Below are 21205 nucleotides of genomic sequence, written 5' to 3' on the forward strand. Positions count from 1 at the left end.
ATCCTTTCCCTGCTGAGGACCCAGGACAACTTTCAGGCCCAACAGCACAAACAACAGGGGACTGAAGGGAGGAACAGAACGGATGAGACCTCACAACATGAAGTTGTAATTGGACAATTAAACCCCAATATGCAAATGGCCCAAAACTTATAAAAATGTAAGATTTCGTGACCAGTCAGCCATTTTGTGACCGTTCTTGGTTCATCTTGGGTGCAGCCCTGGTCAGGTTCCTGTCCTGCCCAGGGTGGATCCTGGAGGCCTTTCAGTAAATATCTACTTTATTCTCTAGCTCTGTCCAGTCTCTGTTTCAGGTCAGCCTTCCCAGGGACAAGGCCTGGCTGTCAGCCACGCTGGGAACTGGCCTCGCTGCTGGAGCGACATTTGCTGAGGATGTGCAGGCAGACAGCTCCTGGGGCAAGGCACCACGCTCTGACCCAATGCACTGACTCCACTGGACCCCTGCCTCGTGGGAGCTGCTGAAATGTGCTTCTTTTCTTAGGCGTGGACACAATTCTGACTATTTATATTGATGATAACTTATTAATGTCAACATATGTCAATATTACCACACATGGGCTTCCATCTCAAAAGATCAGCTGAATAAAGGGCAACTTAATAGTACTAGTAATCTTCAGACAGATGCAGCTTGTTAAGCAAAACCATCTGCAGCAATCTGCTCCAAAGGGTTTTTCTGTTTACTAAAAATATTTTTGAAAATATTTTCAGAGATAAGGCAAAACAAAGGCCAGATAGCATTAATAATCCCTCTTTCTTTTCCAAAACATTTTTGGATTAATACACAAATAGCTTAATACACATATAAAGACAACAACTCTTCAGCCACTGTCAATACCACTTCCTCTCAGTCTGACCAATGTTGACTCCTTTACTCCCCTGTGTTTCCTTCCCTACCCATTTTCCCTAGATTTCCACACAGAATCCAGTCTCCTGGGAGCATAAGCTGTCTTTCTATTCTGTGTTTGGGGCACAGCATGATAGGGTATCTCACCTCCTCTGTGAGGTACCGCACAGGTGTACTAAACTAAGAAATTTGGTGAAGTAAAAACAATGAGAAACTGGCCCACAATAGACACATTTCCAATGCAGGGACCCAGGTGAAAGCCAGGTTTCTCTGTGGAGATCTGGAACATGCTTACAATATAAACAGAAATCCTGAAACCTGTAGTACCTAACAACTGCAGGTAGCTCAGCTGAAGCAGCACTTTCAACACTTTCAAGAGATAGAAAACCCCTGTTCTTGCACTGAATTAAGTCATCACAGTCCCATATCGATTTACAGTCTCTTAATGATTGGTTTGTTCCTGCTTTGCAGAAGTGATACCTGGATAAGCTTCTGCCTGTAAACTGACATCACCCTGATGGTGAGGAACAATCTAAACATCAATCCAAATCTCTGAAGAAATCCTCCCAAGACTTCCACACCCCCACCAAAGGGCTTAAGGCAGGAGTGAAGGTGGGAATCAAGGCACCAACAGTTTAACACTTAAACACACTTCACTAACCTCTGTGGAACTTGAAAACATGCACTCTTCCCTGGGAAATGCTGCGTACATCTTCCAGGCAAGCCCTAATTTAACACTGGCAAAGAGGACACAGATCTCTCACATCCCCAGACTGTTTGGGTGGGAAACCAGTGTAATTTTTAAGCAAGTGAAGTAAGAGCAGAGGCTGACACTACTATAGTATTCATTAAAAGGTTATTTAATTTTATTCAAGGGCATCCAGACCATGTGATCAAAGAACATGCACTATTCTAGTGAGGGAACCAAAAATCTTCAATAACCACAGGGTTTGTTCTCTGATTTTTGATATTTAATTTCTGCCCTTGGTTAGATTTTACTGTAACTTTGATTTCTCCATTTCTGAAACAGAGACAATGTTCATTACCAAGAAGAGCTTTCACAGTAATTGCTTTGGAGCATCTGGAGGAAAAAAAATAAAGAGTGAGAAATGCTATTTTTGATAATATTGGCTCAATTTGTCAGTGTTGGCAGATGACTGGAAGCGCACCCACATTAGTGATTTCTTTTTCTTTAATAATGTGTTCATATTTGCCAAATGAAGAGCCTCAGTTTCTTCCAGATGACAGAAAGTCTTAGCAAAATCAATAAGAAATTCCTAAATAAAAGAATCTGTGTACCTAGTACCATTTTTTACATGATAGCTTCATTTCAGAAAGGCAGAAGCAGGCTGATAGAAGATCCATACATCGGAATTTATTCACGACCAAACACTTTTGTTAGTTTTTCAGACATTATTCCAGTGGAGCATTTGAAAGCGGAGCCGAAGGTGTGTTGAGTTTATACATCCACATTTATACATGAGGTCGTTCCTCATTGGCAAGTTAATGACTGTCCTTTGCCATAAACTTCTTCAAGTCAATATCAGCCAGCATGATGAGAAAGCCAAATCACTTTGTGCAGTTTTCAGCTAAAATGTATAAACAGTCGTGGTAATTAAAGAGATTATTAAAAAATGGATCATTTAGAAGTCTATTTTCTTAATACCTCTCCCTTCCTTGGCCTAGATTAGCCTCTGAAAAGGAAGCTGAAGAATAAGATGAGAAGTAGGAAAAACAGTGGGAGGTCTGCCTTTTTTTAAAACAAAGTTGGGAAGTTTTGAGCTTCAACCCCCTGGAAGTCAGGATTATTCTTCATTTCTTTCACATGAATCTGCTTTTGCAAGTGGTGTTTTCATTTCTCCTTTCAATATGGGCATTTTAACACTGTGCTGAGACCATATTGCTGCCTTAAGAATGCCCACAGAAGAAAAATGAGTCATAAATCCATTCAAAATGATTTAGCCATGGTTTCTAGAGGGAAGAAAAAACACCTCTTTGCTGTAACAATGAAATACTGACATATATTTGTGTTATCAGAGTTCAGTTTCATGCTGGTGTTCCAGTGAACACACAAACAGAAGAATTTAGTTATAAGAACACAATTCTGCCATGGCAATTGTGTCCTTTTTGAGAATTTCTCTCAACATATTGGCACAGCATAACATCTCTGAACAATATCACTTTGCCAGCTAAAAGCTGCATCACATGTGGCTTTATTCAAACCTGTGTTTTATTTAAACAGTAAATGAACCAGCATTAAATACTTTCATTGATCAAAGTAGCCAGTCAAGATCTGAACAAGAAAATACTCAAATAAGAATGGCTTAGTGAACAATAACCATAAAATCTATAAAGTGAATTTTGCTTGCCATCAAATCACAATAATTTATTAATATGCCAAAGTTTATCAACAGACAGTTCAGTTGCAGAGTCAGAAAAAAGCCCTGTGGCAAACACTGGACCCCATTCTGCTCCATAGAAATTGTATCAATTGTATAATGTAGAAATTAGGCCACTTCTAAGATTCTGTCACAAGGTTTAGCTGAAATAGTCATCCTAAGACACAAAGGGCAAATCTCTTTTGGAGACAAACTTTTAGAACTTAATTGGAGGGTTTTTTTCCAACCAACAATAGCCAATTAACACACACTGCTCCTACTTTTCACTGGTTGTCAGAGAAACAGCTCTTGGATGTTTCCCTTTTGTGAACATTATGCATTAGAACTCCTTTTGAGGGAGCAGGAAAATAGAAATGGAAATAGCAGCAGGAGGGCTGGAAGAGGAACAGACCCAAGATTTTCTACAAATTCAATCTCAGTGCAGGAGTTAAGATCATGCTGCTGCATTAACATGTGAAGATCAAGTTCTGGTAGAAGAAAGCCCAGCTGGTTGCTGGCAGTGCCAGAGACACCTGAACCCTCTGAGCAGGTGGAGCACAGGGTATGGGGCATAGCATCAGCCACCAGCTGCTTCAGCATCCCAGCAGCCAGCAGAGAGAGACACTGCAAACAGCACCTGGAACACCTGCACACCCTGAGGCCACGGGTATTTTTAGCACACGAAGCAAGGAGTCACTTCAGATTACAGACCACTGCACAAAATAAACCAGAAGTTTCTCAAGTAGAACTGGGGACAGGTTCTAAATAGGGGCCACAGATCTAGAGCTGGCTGGCAGGGGTGTCTACGAAAGAACTGCAAAACAAAGAGCACTTTCTCATTCCTTACATGCAAAGCAGCAGAAACACACTGATCAAATTTCTTCCCTGAACTCTGAACTCAAACACTGAATCCCCTATGGCCGTAGAAGAACCTGAAGTTCTGATATTCCTGACATAGTCTGGTACTTGATACACTCTAAATGAGGGTTGTTCACTCTACGAGCCATTTCTGTATGATGCACCCTGACACACTAATCCATTACTGAGAATACAATTTCAGTGGCATGGACAAATGACCTTCTTACAGTCATTTGCTTTTGAAATGGTGCAGGGAATTTCCATAAGCCCAGCTGATCAAGACAGCACGCAATGCTTGCAGGTGTCAGTGGGCATGATGGACGCCTTAGGAATACACTTCCATGTAGCACCTCATTACCTCTCTTCAGAGGCAGCCTGCTTCTCTTTCCATGGAGATCTTTTTCCTCAGTAAAACAAATAAGCTGCAATGACTAGCTGAGAAAATCCTATTCTAAATGAGCACCCATTATTAATTACCTCTTACTTGAATATTAAATTCTGGTGGCCTTAAAATGGGAGACCAAAACATGACTTAGCCCAACAATTAGGCTTCCTCCTTCTTTAAAGCCTTCTGTGCACACACTCACAGAATGGCAGAACCAAGCACTATGGCAAAGAACAAAATTGAGATGGATGAGACCCATCAAAATAACCCTTCAGAGGTTTGCAACTACATCCCACCAACTCCCCTCACCCAGTTGTTCTCTTTGTCACCAACACCCTTTCCTGGAAGAAAAACCTGAAAGTGCTTAAATTGGTAATTCCTAATTTCTGAATTGATTCAGGTGTCTCATCTTACAGGGTTTGAGGCACAGGCTTGCAAAATCTCATGCAAATGGTTTGGAACAAAAAAATTTGGTGACAAAAAAATTTAGTAAATTATGAGTCTTCCTTACCAGAGACAAAAATAAATATATCAAGTTATCATTAAATAATTGAGAATTTAAAAAAAAAATCTGAAGATATGATAGGCAAAATATTTTATCCCAAGCCAAAGTTCTTTGGTTTTCACTTTGGTTTATTTATGCAGCATCACTTTGGGGTATGGTAAAATTACAGAGCAACAGTCTTCTGAAATTTGACGAATTTGTCATGTGAACAGATGGGCTGTAAGAACAGAAGCTCTGAACTGGGTTTAAGGATGATTTGGTCTTGAAGGATTCCATCTAACTGCTAGTTACAGATAAAACAGCCAGATATAAACTTAGATTGTTATCCATCTATTGTAAATAATTCTGTTCATGATGCTCAGAAAAACTACATATTTCTCTCCTTGTAAACTTTCCCTCATTCTTTTGATTCTTTGAAAAAATTATGCTGGACATCAGGTAGGGGAATTAATACTTGCTGACCAGAAAAATGAATGCTTTCCCCTCTTGACATTTCAGCCATCACATTGAGTTATGTTGCTTAAATCTAATCATAGCGTGCTACCTTGTACCCTGCTGTTCCACCTGATGCAATAAATCACTAAGTCCTGTTAAAATCAATCCATGCTCAGCTGCAGCACTGCTATTGGACCCCACAGGTTTGTAGCCTGTTTGAGAGATCCAGCACACAACTGAAGCTGCTGCAGACCACACCATTTCATGGGTGTTAGAACAGAATTTAAGGAATAGCAGAAGTCAAAGGATATATTCACATACTTGCCTGTATCTAAATACAACTCCTTGGCTTGGAATAGCATGTCCTGCTGCATGAACCCATTCATGGCTGCAAGCAGACACGTGAAGGAAGCTTCCCGAGCACTGTGTCATTGGTCTGTATCCCTGGCTTCTTCATCCAGATCAAGACAATCTTGCTGTACCCAACGTGAAACGTGGTTATCTTTACATGCCAGTAGCCATTTCCCAGTTTGGTTTTCCAAGGTATTTCTGCTGGAAATATAATATCTAACAGATGTGTGTGTGTGTGTCTGCAGATGTTATTTGAAGCCTAGAAATTTCCAAGTACTAGAATGACCTAGAAAAAAAAAATTTGGTATTTCACAGCAAGCCTAACCAATAATAACTTTGGACTGAAGTGTCAAAAAAAACCCCGAAAAACCTCCACCCACAAAAGTTGTACTAGTCTGCGACCACAGCTTCCATAAATAAATCTCCAAACCCAGTCAAGGTAATAAAACTCTCCTAGCTGACATTAGGGATTACTAATAAGAAAAAATTACTCAAATACTAATCTATTCTAGTGCTTCATTAATTACATCTTCAACTTGTAGAGCACAATTTGCAGGAAATACTGTGCAGCTATGTACAGTAATTTACACAAAGACTGTTTGTCACAATCCATTTTTTTGGCTCATCATTTTCTTTCTTTCTCTACCTTAGTCACTCTTTAACTGCTGTAACCATTTCCAAGCATGAATCTACTGTAGCTTTCAAAGAATATTTGCACACCTTGAGGTACATAGACCCTGCAAACTAAATGGCCAACACAAATCAACTTCACCTTATGTCAGTGAAAGCAAATAAAACCTAATCCCAGGCTTCCTGCAGCCTGCCATTGAGAATCTTCCTTAAAAAAATAAGCAAACAAAAATTAGCAAGCCAACCATTAGAGTCCTAATTCTTGAGCAGGTGAATGCGCTTGCAGCCTTACTACACTCACGGGAATTGCTTGGCCATAGCTAACTGGGTTAGCAAGAGAAGCATTAGGACCAGAAAACGTTCCAATATTATCAATAAGACAAATTAAAAGAGAAGCTACTTCTGCACTTCATTGATCAAGTTCAACTAACTTTACCAAATTTAAACAGGAATTATTCAAGCTGCAGAAATTTAGTGCACCTTTAGATAGGTATCATTGCAAGGAGATTTTTTCTTTGCTTACACCTGCTATTTTCCAACTCACAGTGTTAATACCGGTGTAACATCACTGATATCTATAATTCCCATTTTAATCACACAGGACCCCATAACTGTGTTACATGTGGCACTAGAGAGTTGAGTGTATTCCCAATTAAACCTGAAGATTGACAAAGATGTACGTACTGCTTATTACAAAAATACATTACTCATCCAAATCTGTCGTGGGATGATGCATGAGCAATTCATTGGTAAGCTATGCCAAAACCATCCCTGGTCAGATTTCCTTTCTAAATATAGAGTCCACAGCAGTTCAGTTTAAAAGAATTACTAAATCAGTGATGAGATGTGGAACATTATTATTTTAGATAAAAATAAGAAGTTGTCTGGGGATTCTAATTAGTTCAATAAGCTATGAATGAATATAACCAACTTTAAATATGAAGAATAGTTTTGCATTCCTGTTCCACTAATTAAGAAATAGCGTCAGTTGTTGCTAAACTGAAGAGCCCTGTTAACTGTAACTAATAAGCCTAGGCTAGTTTTGATGACAATTGAGAGCAGATAAACACATTAGAACTTTTGTCTGCATTGGAAACAGTAAAGATTTAGCTTTGCAGTCTTGCCTCCAGCAGTGCTTTACATAACTGCATTGTACAAAATGTCATCAGCTCTTTCAGTGCCTGAGGACCTGCTGTGAGGGAATGCCACAGTTCTATGTACATCACACATATTCTGAATATGTGTCAAAATAACAGGAACATCATTAACATGACTGACCGTATATTAAATTGTCTTTCTAGAACTTGACCACAACAAAAGAGTTTGCAGAAAAAATTTAACTACATTCAAATTTTCAAATGGACTTCAAGTTTTGCCTTTGGGCGTGTGCTGCAGATCTTGCATAAACTTGCATTTACAGTTGAATGCCAAGGAATTGTATTGTTCCTTAAAACTAATGTATGAACAAACATTCTCTTCCTTCTGCCTACATGCCTTACGTGCCTAATTAAATATCCCTACTCAATGAGGAAATTGTTTCAATTCAAGGCTTTTATTGCCAACAAATGGGCTAAGGTGTATTTTACTTGCTAGGTACTTGTATTGTGCAAGGTGGTAAGATTCCTGACACATCCAGGGTTTATGGGACAGACGATCAGAAATTCCCTAATGGCACCGGGTCCCACAGAGCAGCTCTGGCATGGGACTGCAGACATTCAGCATCAAATTTTCCCTGTCCTAAGTTTCTAGGTTTCCAGTTGTAGAACAGGAGCCTTGGCAGTCCTGGAATCCCCAGCTCAAAATAGAGCTCTCAGTACTTTTCCCTATTTGTAAGGCTAGTTTGGCTGCCCTTGCTGGGCAGAGGATATAGCAAATTCTAAAACATCTGACTTAGTCCCTTCAAAACAGATATTTTTCTTCTGGAGAGGCATTATATAACATTTTTGGAAGCTAATTTTGTTATAACATTATGAAATATTTTGCACAAATTGAAATACAAATAAAAATTGGAGTAAAGTTTTAACTATAAATTGGCATTTTGATGAAAATATGTAATACTTAATTAATAATTGTACCCTGATTGTTGGAGTCCAGGGCATTCCTTTGGCTGCCCTGGAGGGTCAGACACTGTGCAGGAGGTCATGCAAGCAAACAGAAGTATTACAATTCCCTATTGCCAGTAGAGCACAGAGGAAAAAGAGAGAACAGGGAAATTATATCTGAGAAAGGAGCCAGAAGAGCATATTTACATGGCCTTTCATCTCTGGCAGAAAACATGGTGATCTGGGAATTCACCTTAGCAATCTTATCATTAGCTCACAGCCTGCCTAAGACACACAGCAGACTGCGGAAAAAACACGCATACAGCTTGGAAAGAAAAAACAACATCTTGTTTCACTGAGATCTATGTATTGCCAAAGGACAGTGACATTAAAAAACAGGAGGATGGCCAAGAGCAGCCCCTATAGCAAGTTTATTGCAAGCACTTGCAGGTGTGTGAGCTCTAGAGAAAGCCAGAGAGGAGCATCTGTTGCTTTGATTTTGTATTAGGCACTTTCTAACAAGCCAAACGAATCTGAAAGCCAATGCAAATCATAACAACTCCGCGCTTTATCCTTGGGAGAAAAAAAAAAAGATATTGTACCAGGTCAGATAACTCAACCAATTGGGAAGAAAACCGAGAGCTACATCAGGGAATAAAATAAAAAAGAACTTCCCTGATCCTATTACTTTCCAAATGCAGTTCATAAAACACAATGAATAAAGCACATCTACAGTGTTCTATCCAAAGTGCTTCCAAGGCTAAGTGCCTCATGAATCTAGCACACAAATGCATGCAGGGAGCTGTTTGTTCTCCCTAGTCTTATTTCTTACTTTCTTCCTACAACAGAACTGAGCACACAATGTGTGTTGAGGCCCAGAATGTTGCTTTCTTTAACCATTTCATTTACAAAGCCAATCACTCAGGAGTCAATAGCAGCAGTCGTTTCCTTTCACCTCACATGGCGCAGGTCAAATCATGTCCGAGTTCATGTCTCAAACTCTTTCAAAAATTGCCTGAAAAGCTCTCCAATTACTTTCATACTCTGGAGTACTCCCACCGGTATGAAGAGCACTCAAGACACAAGCTGGTGGGAAATGGCAAATCATTGGTGGTATAGGAGTCAAATATAATAAGCTGTTCCTAAGACCAGGGAGGAGAACATCTGGTGAGCAAATGGGCTGCTATTTTGCATTTCCCAGGGCTGGGAGACAGACCAGGGAAGACATTTGGTGAGAAGAATGAGTTGTGAAAATTGCACAGCATTACAGGACACAGAGATCTGCACAAAGGCCAAAAGGCCCTCGGCTACTCAGCTCTGCCAGTCACTCCTGCCAATACTGTTGGGCTTTATAACTCCATCAGAAAACATAATAAAGAAGATTTTTTTAAAGGGAGGGGATAAACAGCTCAAGCCTATGGCATGCATAAATTTTCTGAGTCCCATGTCTTTAATTTGTAACAAATATGAAAAAAAAAAAATCCCCACTAAACCAAGAGAGCCCAAATGAACTAAAATGAGTACTGTGCCAGAGGACAATATGTCCATTGCCAAAGGCAAAAAAGCAGTTGATGAATGACACAACTACAGCAGACAAAATATAAATCCTTATTTCCCATTCCAAATCTTTTTAACAAATTAGTCATGTCATCAGAAGCAGAGATACCTGTGCTTCCACACTGGCTGATCCATGTCAAGAGCAGATGATGTTAGACACAAAGGAGCAAGATTCAAACTTCCCATTATGTACAGTCAGGAAACTGAAATGTTACTGCTTTTAGGTACCATGTGCTCCTCAGTATTCTCTCTTGCCTACTGATGCCCTTTGCAAAAGATCCTCAGCAATTTTTACCCCTAACACATGCTTCTGTGGCTTTATCATTCTTTTAATTCTCTCTTTTGTTATCACATGATAGGAAAAAAACTTTTTCACATTGATTTTCTTTCTAGAGCCTGTGAATCAAACACAAGCATTAAGTAATTGCCAGGTGAAAACATTTCAGCTCCTTTCAGTTCCAGCCTCTCCTGCAAATCACACCCTCCCCAAAAGTAGTTACTCTGCCTTTAGGGAGCAGCCTTTTTCTTGAAAAAGAATCAGGTGAGAGTTTATAGCACTGGATTTCTATTCTGGATGCCAATGGCTCTGCTTGGTAGAAATGGAAGCCTGAAGCCTTGATCTTGAAATAAATGCAAGTTGGTAGCAAAGTTCCCTCAGTTAAAGGAATGTACTTCTCCTCTACCTGACTTGTTCAAACCATCAACCAAAACCCACCCCACCCCCTGGTTTCTACGTCTGTGGGGGGAATTTTGCAGATTGGCCATTCTGACCCTTTCCATATCACATTAAATGTGTAGTATAGCCTGTCTTATCCAATAGGAAAATTTGCTTAACTTGAAATATATTCCCCAAGATAACATTACCCAAAGAAAATTTTATTTTCTTAATTGAAAAAGATAAAAGAGCATAGGTGTGTGTCTCTAATATATCCTACAACCCTCAAAAGACAGAATGTTGCATCCAGATTATGTGGGCTATAACTTCCAGGCTCCATTTATCTAACGTGCTATGGGAGATAATTCCCCATTCTCTGAATTGTTGTGCAATAATATAAACTTGGTTTTCAGAAAAATTCCCCCTGATTGCTAAAGCCATTTGAGCTGTCTGTGATATCAATGGTACTAATCACATTTCCCCTCCATGGCCTTTCCTCTCTTTTCCCTCTAAAATCCAGAGATGCTTCCATATCAACATTAAATGAACTTGTTTGCTGCCTAGAAGCCAAATTAAATGTGCTCTTTTATACTCAGCATTCACAGAATAGGGAGAAATAAGAATAAATGAGAGCCATTAATTAAATCTCACAGGGAACCACATTGTTGCAAATGGAAAACAAAACCTATTTTTCCCGTAACTATTATTTTATGCTAAATGCATCATAATTGCTATTCAAGAACAGATTAAGAGTTTGTTTTTCCAACATGCTCTTTCTTTTTATTTGTGATCAGACTGCAGACTGAGTCTGACTCTTTCTATTCAAACCTAGGCATGAGTTTTCAGAGCCCTGGCTGTGCCTGTGGTGCTGCTGTGATTGCAGAGACCCAACAGCAAGGCTGAGCAGCGCGTGCTGGTGGCTTGGGGTCATTCCATGCCCCCTTCCAAATTCTTCACCCCATGTTCACCTTCACAGGATAAGGAGGGCAGAGGCTCTCTGGTCAATAACCTGCAGCTGCAGTACAGAGGGACCCCAAGCCTTGCATGTCTTTGGGCACAGGGCTCACAGACAGAGCCTGGGCCAATGGGTCTGCAAGCCTTAAGGACTATTTTAGGCCTGGCCATAGAAAGATCCTTCCCTTGCTAAAAACTCTTCAAGTATAAATGCCTTTAATTTATCTAATTTCAAGGCTTCCCACCTCTAATTTACAAAGGTTAATTTTGTTCCTATCTCTAAGTCACGAAGGTGAATTTTATTTCAAAAAAGTCCATTTAGGTTTCTGTCCAAGTGCATTTTCCCTCCCTCTAAACTGGTCAGAGAGAACATTCTAAATATGTTAAAAAAAAAATCCCTTTTGTGAAATAGCTTTTTTTTTTGTCTTTTTTAATGAGTTCCAAGTGCATCTTCCTGCATTTTGTTATATTACACATATATGAAAGCCTTTCTAAGCTTGCGAGTCTTTTATGCCATTAATTTCAGCTGGCCATATAAAACCAAGCACATGACACCCTGGAAAGCACCAGGAACCACAGAATCTGAAACCACAGCCTGTATTTAGAGCTCAAGAGATGTTTTTCAGCTCGCTCTGGGGCAGTGTATATCACTCCTGCTCCCTGTGCTGGTCAACATTTTATAATCAACTCCCCGTCCTGGCATGACTGTGACCCCAGCACCCTCCAGACAGAAACTGCAGCTCTCTTTGCTTTGCACCGCAGAGATTACCAGCACAGCACCACTTCCTCCATGGGCATGTTCAACCCTTGTAATACACCTAATCCCCGAAAGCTCAAGTCAAACTCAAATCAAATAAGAAAGGGTCTTTATTACAGGGAGGATCCAGGGTCTCCACTCAAATCTGAGAGCAGGAAACCAGCAGAGGACATGCATGGATGGAGAGCATGGATTTCTCTAATCCACTGTGAATCCATATGTATTTGCCTTCACAGCTCTTTACAATAAGTGATTCCATGAGTTTTATTTTGCATTAGATGGAGAAATAATTTTCTTTTTTTTTTTTTTTTAAACCTTGTACTATTGCTCTTAGTTCAATTCACCATTACTGGTTTTAGAAGTAACTATGATTTACACAGATACACAATCCTTTCAAAGACCTATTCAGAATTCTGTTCAGAATCCCTTTATTTTTCCCACACATGAAAGGCTCTCCATCTCTTTCATCTCAGACACACCACTCCTCTTTTTTCCTTCTGTTTTGTGAGGTGATGAGAATCAGAAAAACTTGTTGCATTCCACGCATGAATCTACGTCTGTATGAATGATTCAGAAAGAAACAGAATGAAACTTGTGTTCAAGCTCACATTATAATTTCTAAGACTGTATTTACATTTTGACTACCAGGCAGCTCGTGATTGATATATTCACAGAATTACCAATATGTCAAAATCTCTCTGTGTGTACAGCTCATCATTATGCAGGCATTGATGTATTATTATTTTTCTAGCATGCATTACATCTACATTTAGCCCAAGGTTCTAAAAGCAGTGACAGTATTGTGAGGTTTCCATTATAATAATAACTCTTGTAATTCCGTTAATGACACAGAGGCCACTGATTGTCCTAAACAACCCCTTCCTTCTTACAGCTGCTCTGGAATAAGGAAAGGGTTGATCATGACACATAAGAAAAAAATAACCTTCCACAGCCGTTTTCTTTACAGGTCCACCAAGGAATCTTTAAAGTTTAGCGAAGCAGTATTCTACATTACATCAATTCTAACAATACTTAGCTGGCCAAAAATGAAATCATTCCAGTCAATCACAGCATGAATAAACAAAATCCTATATTCCCAGAGCTCCCTTTTAACCAAATTCTACCAAAAATATTTAATATTCTCAAGCCTTTAAACACCATATAATTTTTAAAAAGCAGTGACTTTTCAATAGTTTGATCTCATTTTTGTTAATAAAACACACACACAAAAAGAGGATATCGAATAATATAATGGCACCAAATACAAAGGCTAAGTTGGTTTTGGGGCTTGGGGGTTTTTTAATGTGCACAATATTTTCTCTGACAATTGAAAATAGAAGTAATTCTAATAACTTACTGATTTCAGGATTATTTCTACTGAAACCTGCTGTGTTTAACCCTTGTGATGTGCTTCCAAGGGATGGTAAGTGGGGTTTCTTAACACCAACTCTTCTCATAACTAACAGTGCACCAAATTTTGCATTAATCATATGGTAACTCAAATATTCTCAAACATCACACAAAATTATATCATAATGCATTCCAATCTTCCCAGTGAGATTTGCCATTTAAGCAGTAGTTTTATTTTGGAGGTTGTTATAGGATTGGCAGCCCATGGCAGTGCAGCTTTTGCATCAGTACCCAACTTCTGGATGGCAAATCACCAGAGGACCCAAGATTGGCTTCTCAAGAGCCCAACCCACCTCATCCCAGAGCAGTTTTCCTTTCAGTATGAATGGAAGAGGCAGCAGGCCAGAGCTACCTCCTGCAAAATTAAAAAATATGAGCTGGCTGCATTTAAGCACAGGGGTACTGAACACAATGTGGATGCGGAGCCATAAAGCCTAATTAAAGTCTTAAGTGCTTAAAATCTGATTTACTTTACTAGAATTATTTCATTCTCTTAAAATTCTCTGCATTTTTTATTCTCGTAGCATTTAATTATAGTTTAAATATTTCTCCAAGCCAAGAAAACTGCCACTTGCATGTTGAAAATGTTGAAATGAGATGCTCTCAGCAGTTGAAATCTGTTTCTTAAAGCTTTTCCTACACCAAAAAAAAAAAAAAAAAAGGATCGAATCAGCTCTTTCCCACACGATTCCGGTTTTGACAAATTGGCATTTCTAGATGAAGCATGTTCTTCTAAAACATCCTGTTCAGTTCTATTTAAATACATAAAAATGTGAGCAGTGAAATTATGTGATGAAGTATAGATGAAGTATATTTTAGCTGGGTCTCAAATAATGAAATATTGAATACGGCTACAGGAGCCTTATCCACTCACTCCAAGGAAACAATCCTGATCCAACTGTTTTCTGGATTTGTGAGGAGATATCAGTCAGAAAAAGTACCTGTGTTGCAAACAAAATGGTTTTCATATCATTGCATCTCTCCCAGAGGTGTTCAGAATATCCAACTGCTATTCCAAGTTAAACAGAGGTAAAACAGTGTTTTAAACTTGATGCTGTGAAGCTTGGTGCTGCCCAAATAGAGCCACTTTAGCCATGGTATATTAATTTCTTACAGGTAATTTAGGTCTTAAAAGAACACAATTGGCATTACACTGGTTATTGTGCTTTAATTTTTCGGATGTGAATTCTTTCCCCTATATCCAGTACTGAGGTCTGCCATAAACTAATCATATCCATGAGGCTTCACTAGAGTAGTAAACATGGAATAGGGTGAAATTTATAATCACAATCATTCCTAATTTTTTTAGAAATGCATAATAGAAAACATAATTCAGTTTTGTAAATATTCATCATTTGTTACCCTTCATTTAGTTCAATAATCATGTTATGAATGAATTTGTTTTACAAATTTCCTTAATTTTTAATCATATTTTTTGACAGTAAGCATAAGAAGCTGTATCAGGCCCAGGTACATTGATGAAAAGATCTAAAAATGAGTAAAATAAGGAGATGAGAAGTGCAGAGTTGAAAATGTAGAATTAAAATATTGGTTTAGTGACCTATTATATGACTAAAATAATGGGAGAGAGATAAAAATATTCACAAAAAAAAAAGAAAACCAAAAAAAACCTTTTATTCTCAACCATGTCTCAGATAATGGACAGTAAATAGCAGTAAATAGACTGCAACATAGATGTTATAGCAATCAATTTTTTTAAAAGTTGTGGTAAAATATAAACTGTAACTGCAGCTGACTAGAGATAAGTCAATGGTTTGAAACCTGAAGTGAAAATTTTCTTAAGTACTCAAGGATTTGAAGAAAATCAATCAACAGGAAGAATTCAAGCCCCATACTGTAGCTGCAGTAATATAACAGGCTATAATCAAAGAATAAAAATCGAAATAGGGAAGACATAAACCCCTCAGTTTAATATGAGGAGCATGGAAAATTCATAGAACCTTACTGCAATAAAACTAAATAAGTCACTTCTAGGTTGCTTCTAGACAGCTTCTGAACACAGCCCACATCTGATCGGACCTGTTCTCTCAAAATACTCTTCTATTTTTCTGAATTGAGACAACAGGAAAAAATCCCAGAACTTCTACATTCCTGAAAAATGTTACTGATTTGCAATTGCAAGCAGCTGATAAACCATATTTTGCAGAGGTCACAGCAATAAACAGAAATAAGGAGTAAATGATACACAGGGCTGGCCCCAGCTTTCAAGGATGAACTCATAGGAGGAGTCAAATACAAATATTTCTCATATTTGCTCTTCTTTTCTGTTGATTTTAGTGTAGATAATTAAATTTTTCCTCTAATTACTCAACCAGTGCTGCCTGTGTGAGTGGTCAGGGAAGTTGCATGATAACATTTCAGTCCACTTTTTAGAGCACTTAATTGTGTTGTTAGGCTTTTTCCCCTGCTGTATGTGTGATTGAGATTCAGACTCTGGTGGTAAAACTGCTAATATTGATGACTGAGGTCAGGCTAAGAAGTTGTCTTTACTAAAAGAAGGTTCCCTTCACTTAAATCTAATGGTCTGTGAATGTTTCCAGCTCCTTCCTAGCCAATACCAGTCTAGACTCCAGAAAGAGCCACCCCTCCATATTGCCGCTAATATTTCCAGTCCATAATATTTACGGTAATATTTACTGGGTTTACTGTCCATATTATTTACTGTATTGGCTTGATTCCCAAAATAGTAGCAGTTAAGGAGATACTTCAGCATTCTACCCCAGCCCAGGGATGGACACCTGGCTTTGCTGACTTTGAACTTAGTGGTGTTCCCCTGCCTCTTTCTCCATCACAGTTTATAGGCTGGGTCTGCAATTTCTTGGCAGAGAAGAGGGCACCAGGAGGGAGATGCTGTCCCCATTCATGGTGATCACAGTTAACAAAGCTTCTCTGTGACCTGTCCTAAATTGTGCATGCTTTATTTAACAGCTGGACTCCAAAGAGTCTCCAATGAGATAATAATCACTGTTCAGGAATGGTAATGCATGCAATGTTGAAAATCATGCATCAATTATTCATATCACAACTGATTGGGAAATTCACTATATAAACTACTCATGATTATTATTCTGCTGGCTCTAGACTTTTTTGTGAATTATGCACCTCTGAGGACAGAGCACTTGTACTTGGGAGAGAGATCACTGAACCAGTGTAATCTTTGTTTGACACATCAAGAGACTGGGGAGTTTACACCAATTCTTCTGTGATATAGGAGTGTATATCTAACTGAGGATGGGGTGGGGGGGGGGGGGGGGGGGGGGGGGGGGTGGTTAAAGTTGCCATTTAAAAGGATTTTGTAAAATGTTTGGGGGCCAGGATGAATAAATGTACATTGCAGTCTATGAGAAAGGCAGAGGAGAAAAACAGGCTATAAAATATAACAATGAAAACAATTATATTCATGGATCCAAATATTTGTCTGCGTGTCCAATTTACTGATTTTATGAGTTACTCTACACCTGTAAAATAAGTTTGACTTTGTTCTAACCCTCACATTATAGTAGCTTGTGTTTGATCAATCATCCTTTTCATATGAATAATTTAGTTCCAGTAATGGCACATTACTCTGAAAAATAGAACTACAAAGGTCTCTCCTGTACTGAAATGCCACAATAACTAATGTTAAAAAAGCAAGCTTATTATTACTTATTATTGTTTTCAAAATTAGCAAAAAATAACAATAGATCTAAATTCAGAATTCTTTCTCAAATCCATTTTCATACTAAGTGGAAAAATATCAAATGCTTAAGGATTTTTTTTTTTTTTTTTAAAGTACTTACATATATAAATATTCCTGGCACAGAGTTAAAAAGAAAAGCTGGGTGAATCAGCAATATTCTAGTTTGCTGGACAGACAGCTAAACAATAAAACACAAAGTTGATTTATTTTATATGATCCTGATTCAAATAGTACTTGACGCAGAAAAAAACAGTAAGTTACTTTCCATTAAGTTCTTTCAACATTTAATAAGGGATGGAGACCAATATACATAAAAATTAAGAATCAAAATTCTTAGAAGACTTCTATCATTAAAAGGAAAATCAATATCATAACTTTTTAAGATTCTTTAAAATATAAAATACTGGAGTTTGCTTCTTATTATTCCCCCACCCTTTCTTAAATACTGCTAAAGATCAGCAAAGCAGTGCAACATTTCAGTGGACATTGCCTGAATTTCTTCATTCACCCACTTTTCTGCCTTTCAAAGGAACCACCTCATCGACTGCTTCAGAACCATTGTGTCATTCAGCAAACTACTCAACCATTAGGCTTTCCCTCAACCATTCTGTACTAAAATGTTCAAATGTGCCCAAAAAATGCATTTCTGCCTCAGAACACAAACATCCTGCCCTTCACAGCTTTGGTCTAATGGCATCCCAGACCACCCAGCAGCTTGCTGAATGGGAGCAGAGACATCTCTCTATCCCATATCCATTTATTCTGCAGCCACGGGAACAGCAGTGGGGTTTAAAGCTACCTCAGGACTCTTAGAGCCCTTCAAGGAGCGGTCAGAGCCATCTGCTGAGCTCCACAACAGCAGGCAGCAGGGTGGAGAATGAATATGAAGAAGTGCTTCAAGATAACAATGGGAATGAAACGAACAGTATCACAGTAAATACACAAAACCCCTGCAGTGCTTCATCCAGCCTCTGCAAAGGACAACAGACTTTAAATGAGTTGTTGTATCTTATTGGCACAGCCTGCAGATAGTGCGGGGAAAACACTTCTAAATATATTCATCATTGATTGTACTGGGAAAAAAAAATAAGAGGTCCAGTAAATTACGACTTTTACACATGGGTTTATTTTTCCATAAATAATGTCCAGCATTCTTAATGTGTTTCTAACTGCATTATTAATGTATCCCCAATCACCTCACACACAAAATCACCAAATTATTCCTCTGACCTATGGCTCTGGAGACACCAGGACTGAACTGTTTGGGATCCAGGGCAACAAACCCCAACCCCAAAGGCCTCTTCTCCAGCCCTGCCCCAGTCTCTCAAAGACACCTCCTCAGCTCCATTTACATTCATCCTGCCCCTTTCATGGCTCCTGCTCCCTCTCCTCCCCTTCCCTGCCTGCTCTTCCACAGCAGAGCTCCAGCCACCAGCTTGGTGACCCCAAGGATCCTTCTTATGTTTGTGCAGGCACACACAATGGACATCTCTCTGTTTTGTTATTCCTGAGGTTTCCCCTGTCACCACATCCTTTGACTCACTTTGGGGCTCAGCCTCTCCTCCCAGGCACCCAGCCCTAGGACAAGAGGTCAGAGTCATGAGCTGTGCCAGGGGAGGTTTAGGCTGGGCATTACGAAGAACTTCCTCACGGCAAAGGTGAGTGGACACTGCAATGGGCTGCCCAGGGAGGTGATGGAGTCACCACCCCTGGAGGTGTTCAGGGAAGGACTGGATGTGGCACTCCCATGGTTTGATTGACATGGTGGTGTTGGGCCACAGGTGGGACTCAATGACCTCAGAGGTCTTCTCCAGCCTAATTGATTCTGTGATTCTTTGTGGCCTCCCTCATCGCACTCCCAAGTTCCAATCTCTCCCCAGCAGCTGGCACCCAGCTGGAAAAGGAGGCCTTGCCCCCATTCTTTCCATGTGGATCCCAAAAGGAGGAGAGGAGACCCCTCCAGGGCTCCTGCCCAGGCCCCTCCAGCCCTGCCACTGACACTCATGGGGACAGGCAGTGGGGAACAGCCCCGGGCCAGATATGAGGCCTCTCCCCAGCATCCTGGGCCCCAAAGAAGCAGCTCCACACCTACTGGAGCAGGTTGGGATTTTGGGGGGAATCTGCCCCACCAGCCCTCCCTGCACAGGGGTATGGAGGTGCAGCTCCAGGGCTCTGCAGACAGACTTCACCCCTCAGCATTCAGCCTGTTCTGCAGCTGCTGGGGAAGGAGCTGCCTTCCCCAACAAGAGCCAGGCACTGCCTCCCTCAGTTTCCATGGATAAATATCCTGTCAGCCCCTGTTTCACCTCTGCTGGCTCCCTCAACTCCTGGCTGCTCACCAAGCACAGCCCCGGCTCCACCTGTGCCCCCCACCCTCAGCCCTCAGCACCCACAGGCCACAGCCCCGATAGATCAAGGTGCCTGTCCCTGGCAGCACCGGACAATTCCCGGGGAAACGCAGGGAAAGCTCCTTCTCATTCCCGTTATCTCAGCAGCGCCACGCAGGACTCGGAGAGGCCCCTGGCTTAGGCAGGAGGTGGGTATAGAAGGCAGGAGCATCCTCTTCTCACTACAGAACGTTTTTGAACGCTCATGTCATCTCCAAATTCTCATTTGCAGAGGTATTTTCAGCACATGGGCATCGCTGCGTGGCTGCACACAGGAGCCCTCCCTGGCCCAGGACAGATCCTCATCACCAGCTGCAGAAGCCAGCAATATATCAGTCCAGAGATTTTTATTGATACAAATCCTCTTCCAACATAATTTGTCTGCATCAAAATTTGCCATGTCAATTTGTAAACTTAATTAACTGTGGTCTCAATAGAAGCCAAGATTATGAACATAATGATTAATTAGATCCTTTTAAGTAATGCAATGGTTGAATTAGCTAAATAAAAATAGTGGAGAAACTGGCAAGATAACACACCACTGATGGATGGAGATTTGTCCCACAAAAACAAATGCAAGGAGCATTATGAATTAGCACAATAGAAATAACTACAACATTAATCATTGGAAGCACGTAAGTTATACAAAGCTCCTTCATATATAAAGGCCTAGTGATCGCAGTGTCCCACCCCAGAGAAAAGGGAAGCTTCAGCCTTTCCCTGTGATGTCAAAATGTAAGAACAAAACTTTTAATCTCAGATAAAAAATCACGTCCTACTAGCCTATATTTCTGAGATGAGTAGTTATGTAGAAGATAATTCATTTCCCCCCCTAATATTTGTGGGAGTAGCAGACTTTTAATTACCAGCATTGCACATCAATACCAATTTATACTGTAATTTTTTAAGCAGTTCTGATATTATTTTTATCAGAATCCTGATTTACTATTTATTTATGCATTTTTATAGTATGTTAATATATGACACACACACAAAACAGCAATTCCAAACATTCTGTTCACCATCAAAAGCTCTGGAGCTCAATCCCTGACCACAACAGCAGAGGCTGTAACAGGCCCTTCCTTTCAAATCTGCACACCAATGCAGATTTCTATCAACTTGTATCTGACACCATTTTCTTCCCCATTCCTTTTTGAAATTAAAAAAAAAAAAAATAAAAATATTCTACCTTCTTCTTGGAAAGCATTTTAAAAGCATTGAATATTATTATGTAGTTATTAGAAGAGTTTTTACTCCTTGGTCAGAATTTCACAGCTGCATTCGGACTCCAGTTTAAAAAAGCCAGGAAGAATCTTCTAAATGTTAAATACTTTGGAGT

This window comes from Hirundo rustica, chromosome 15, assembly GCF_015227805.2.
Source record: "Hirundo rustica isolate bHirRus1 chromosome 15, bHirRus1.pri.v3, whole genome shotgun sequence".
NCBI classification, from domain to species: Eukaryota; Metazoa; Chordata; class Aves; order Passeriformes; family Hirundinidae; genus Hirundo; species Hirundo rustica.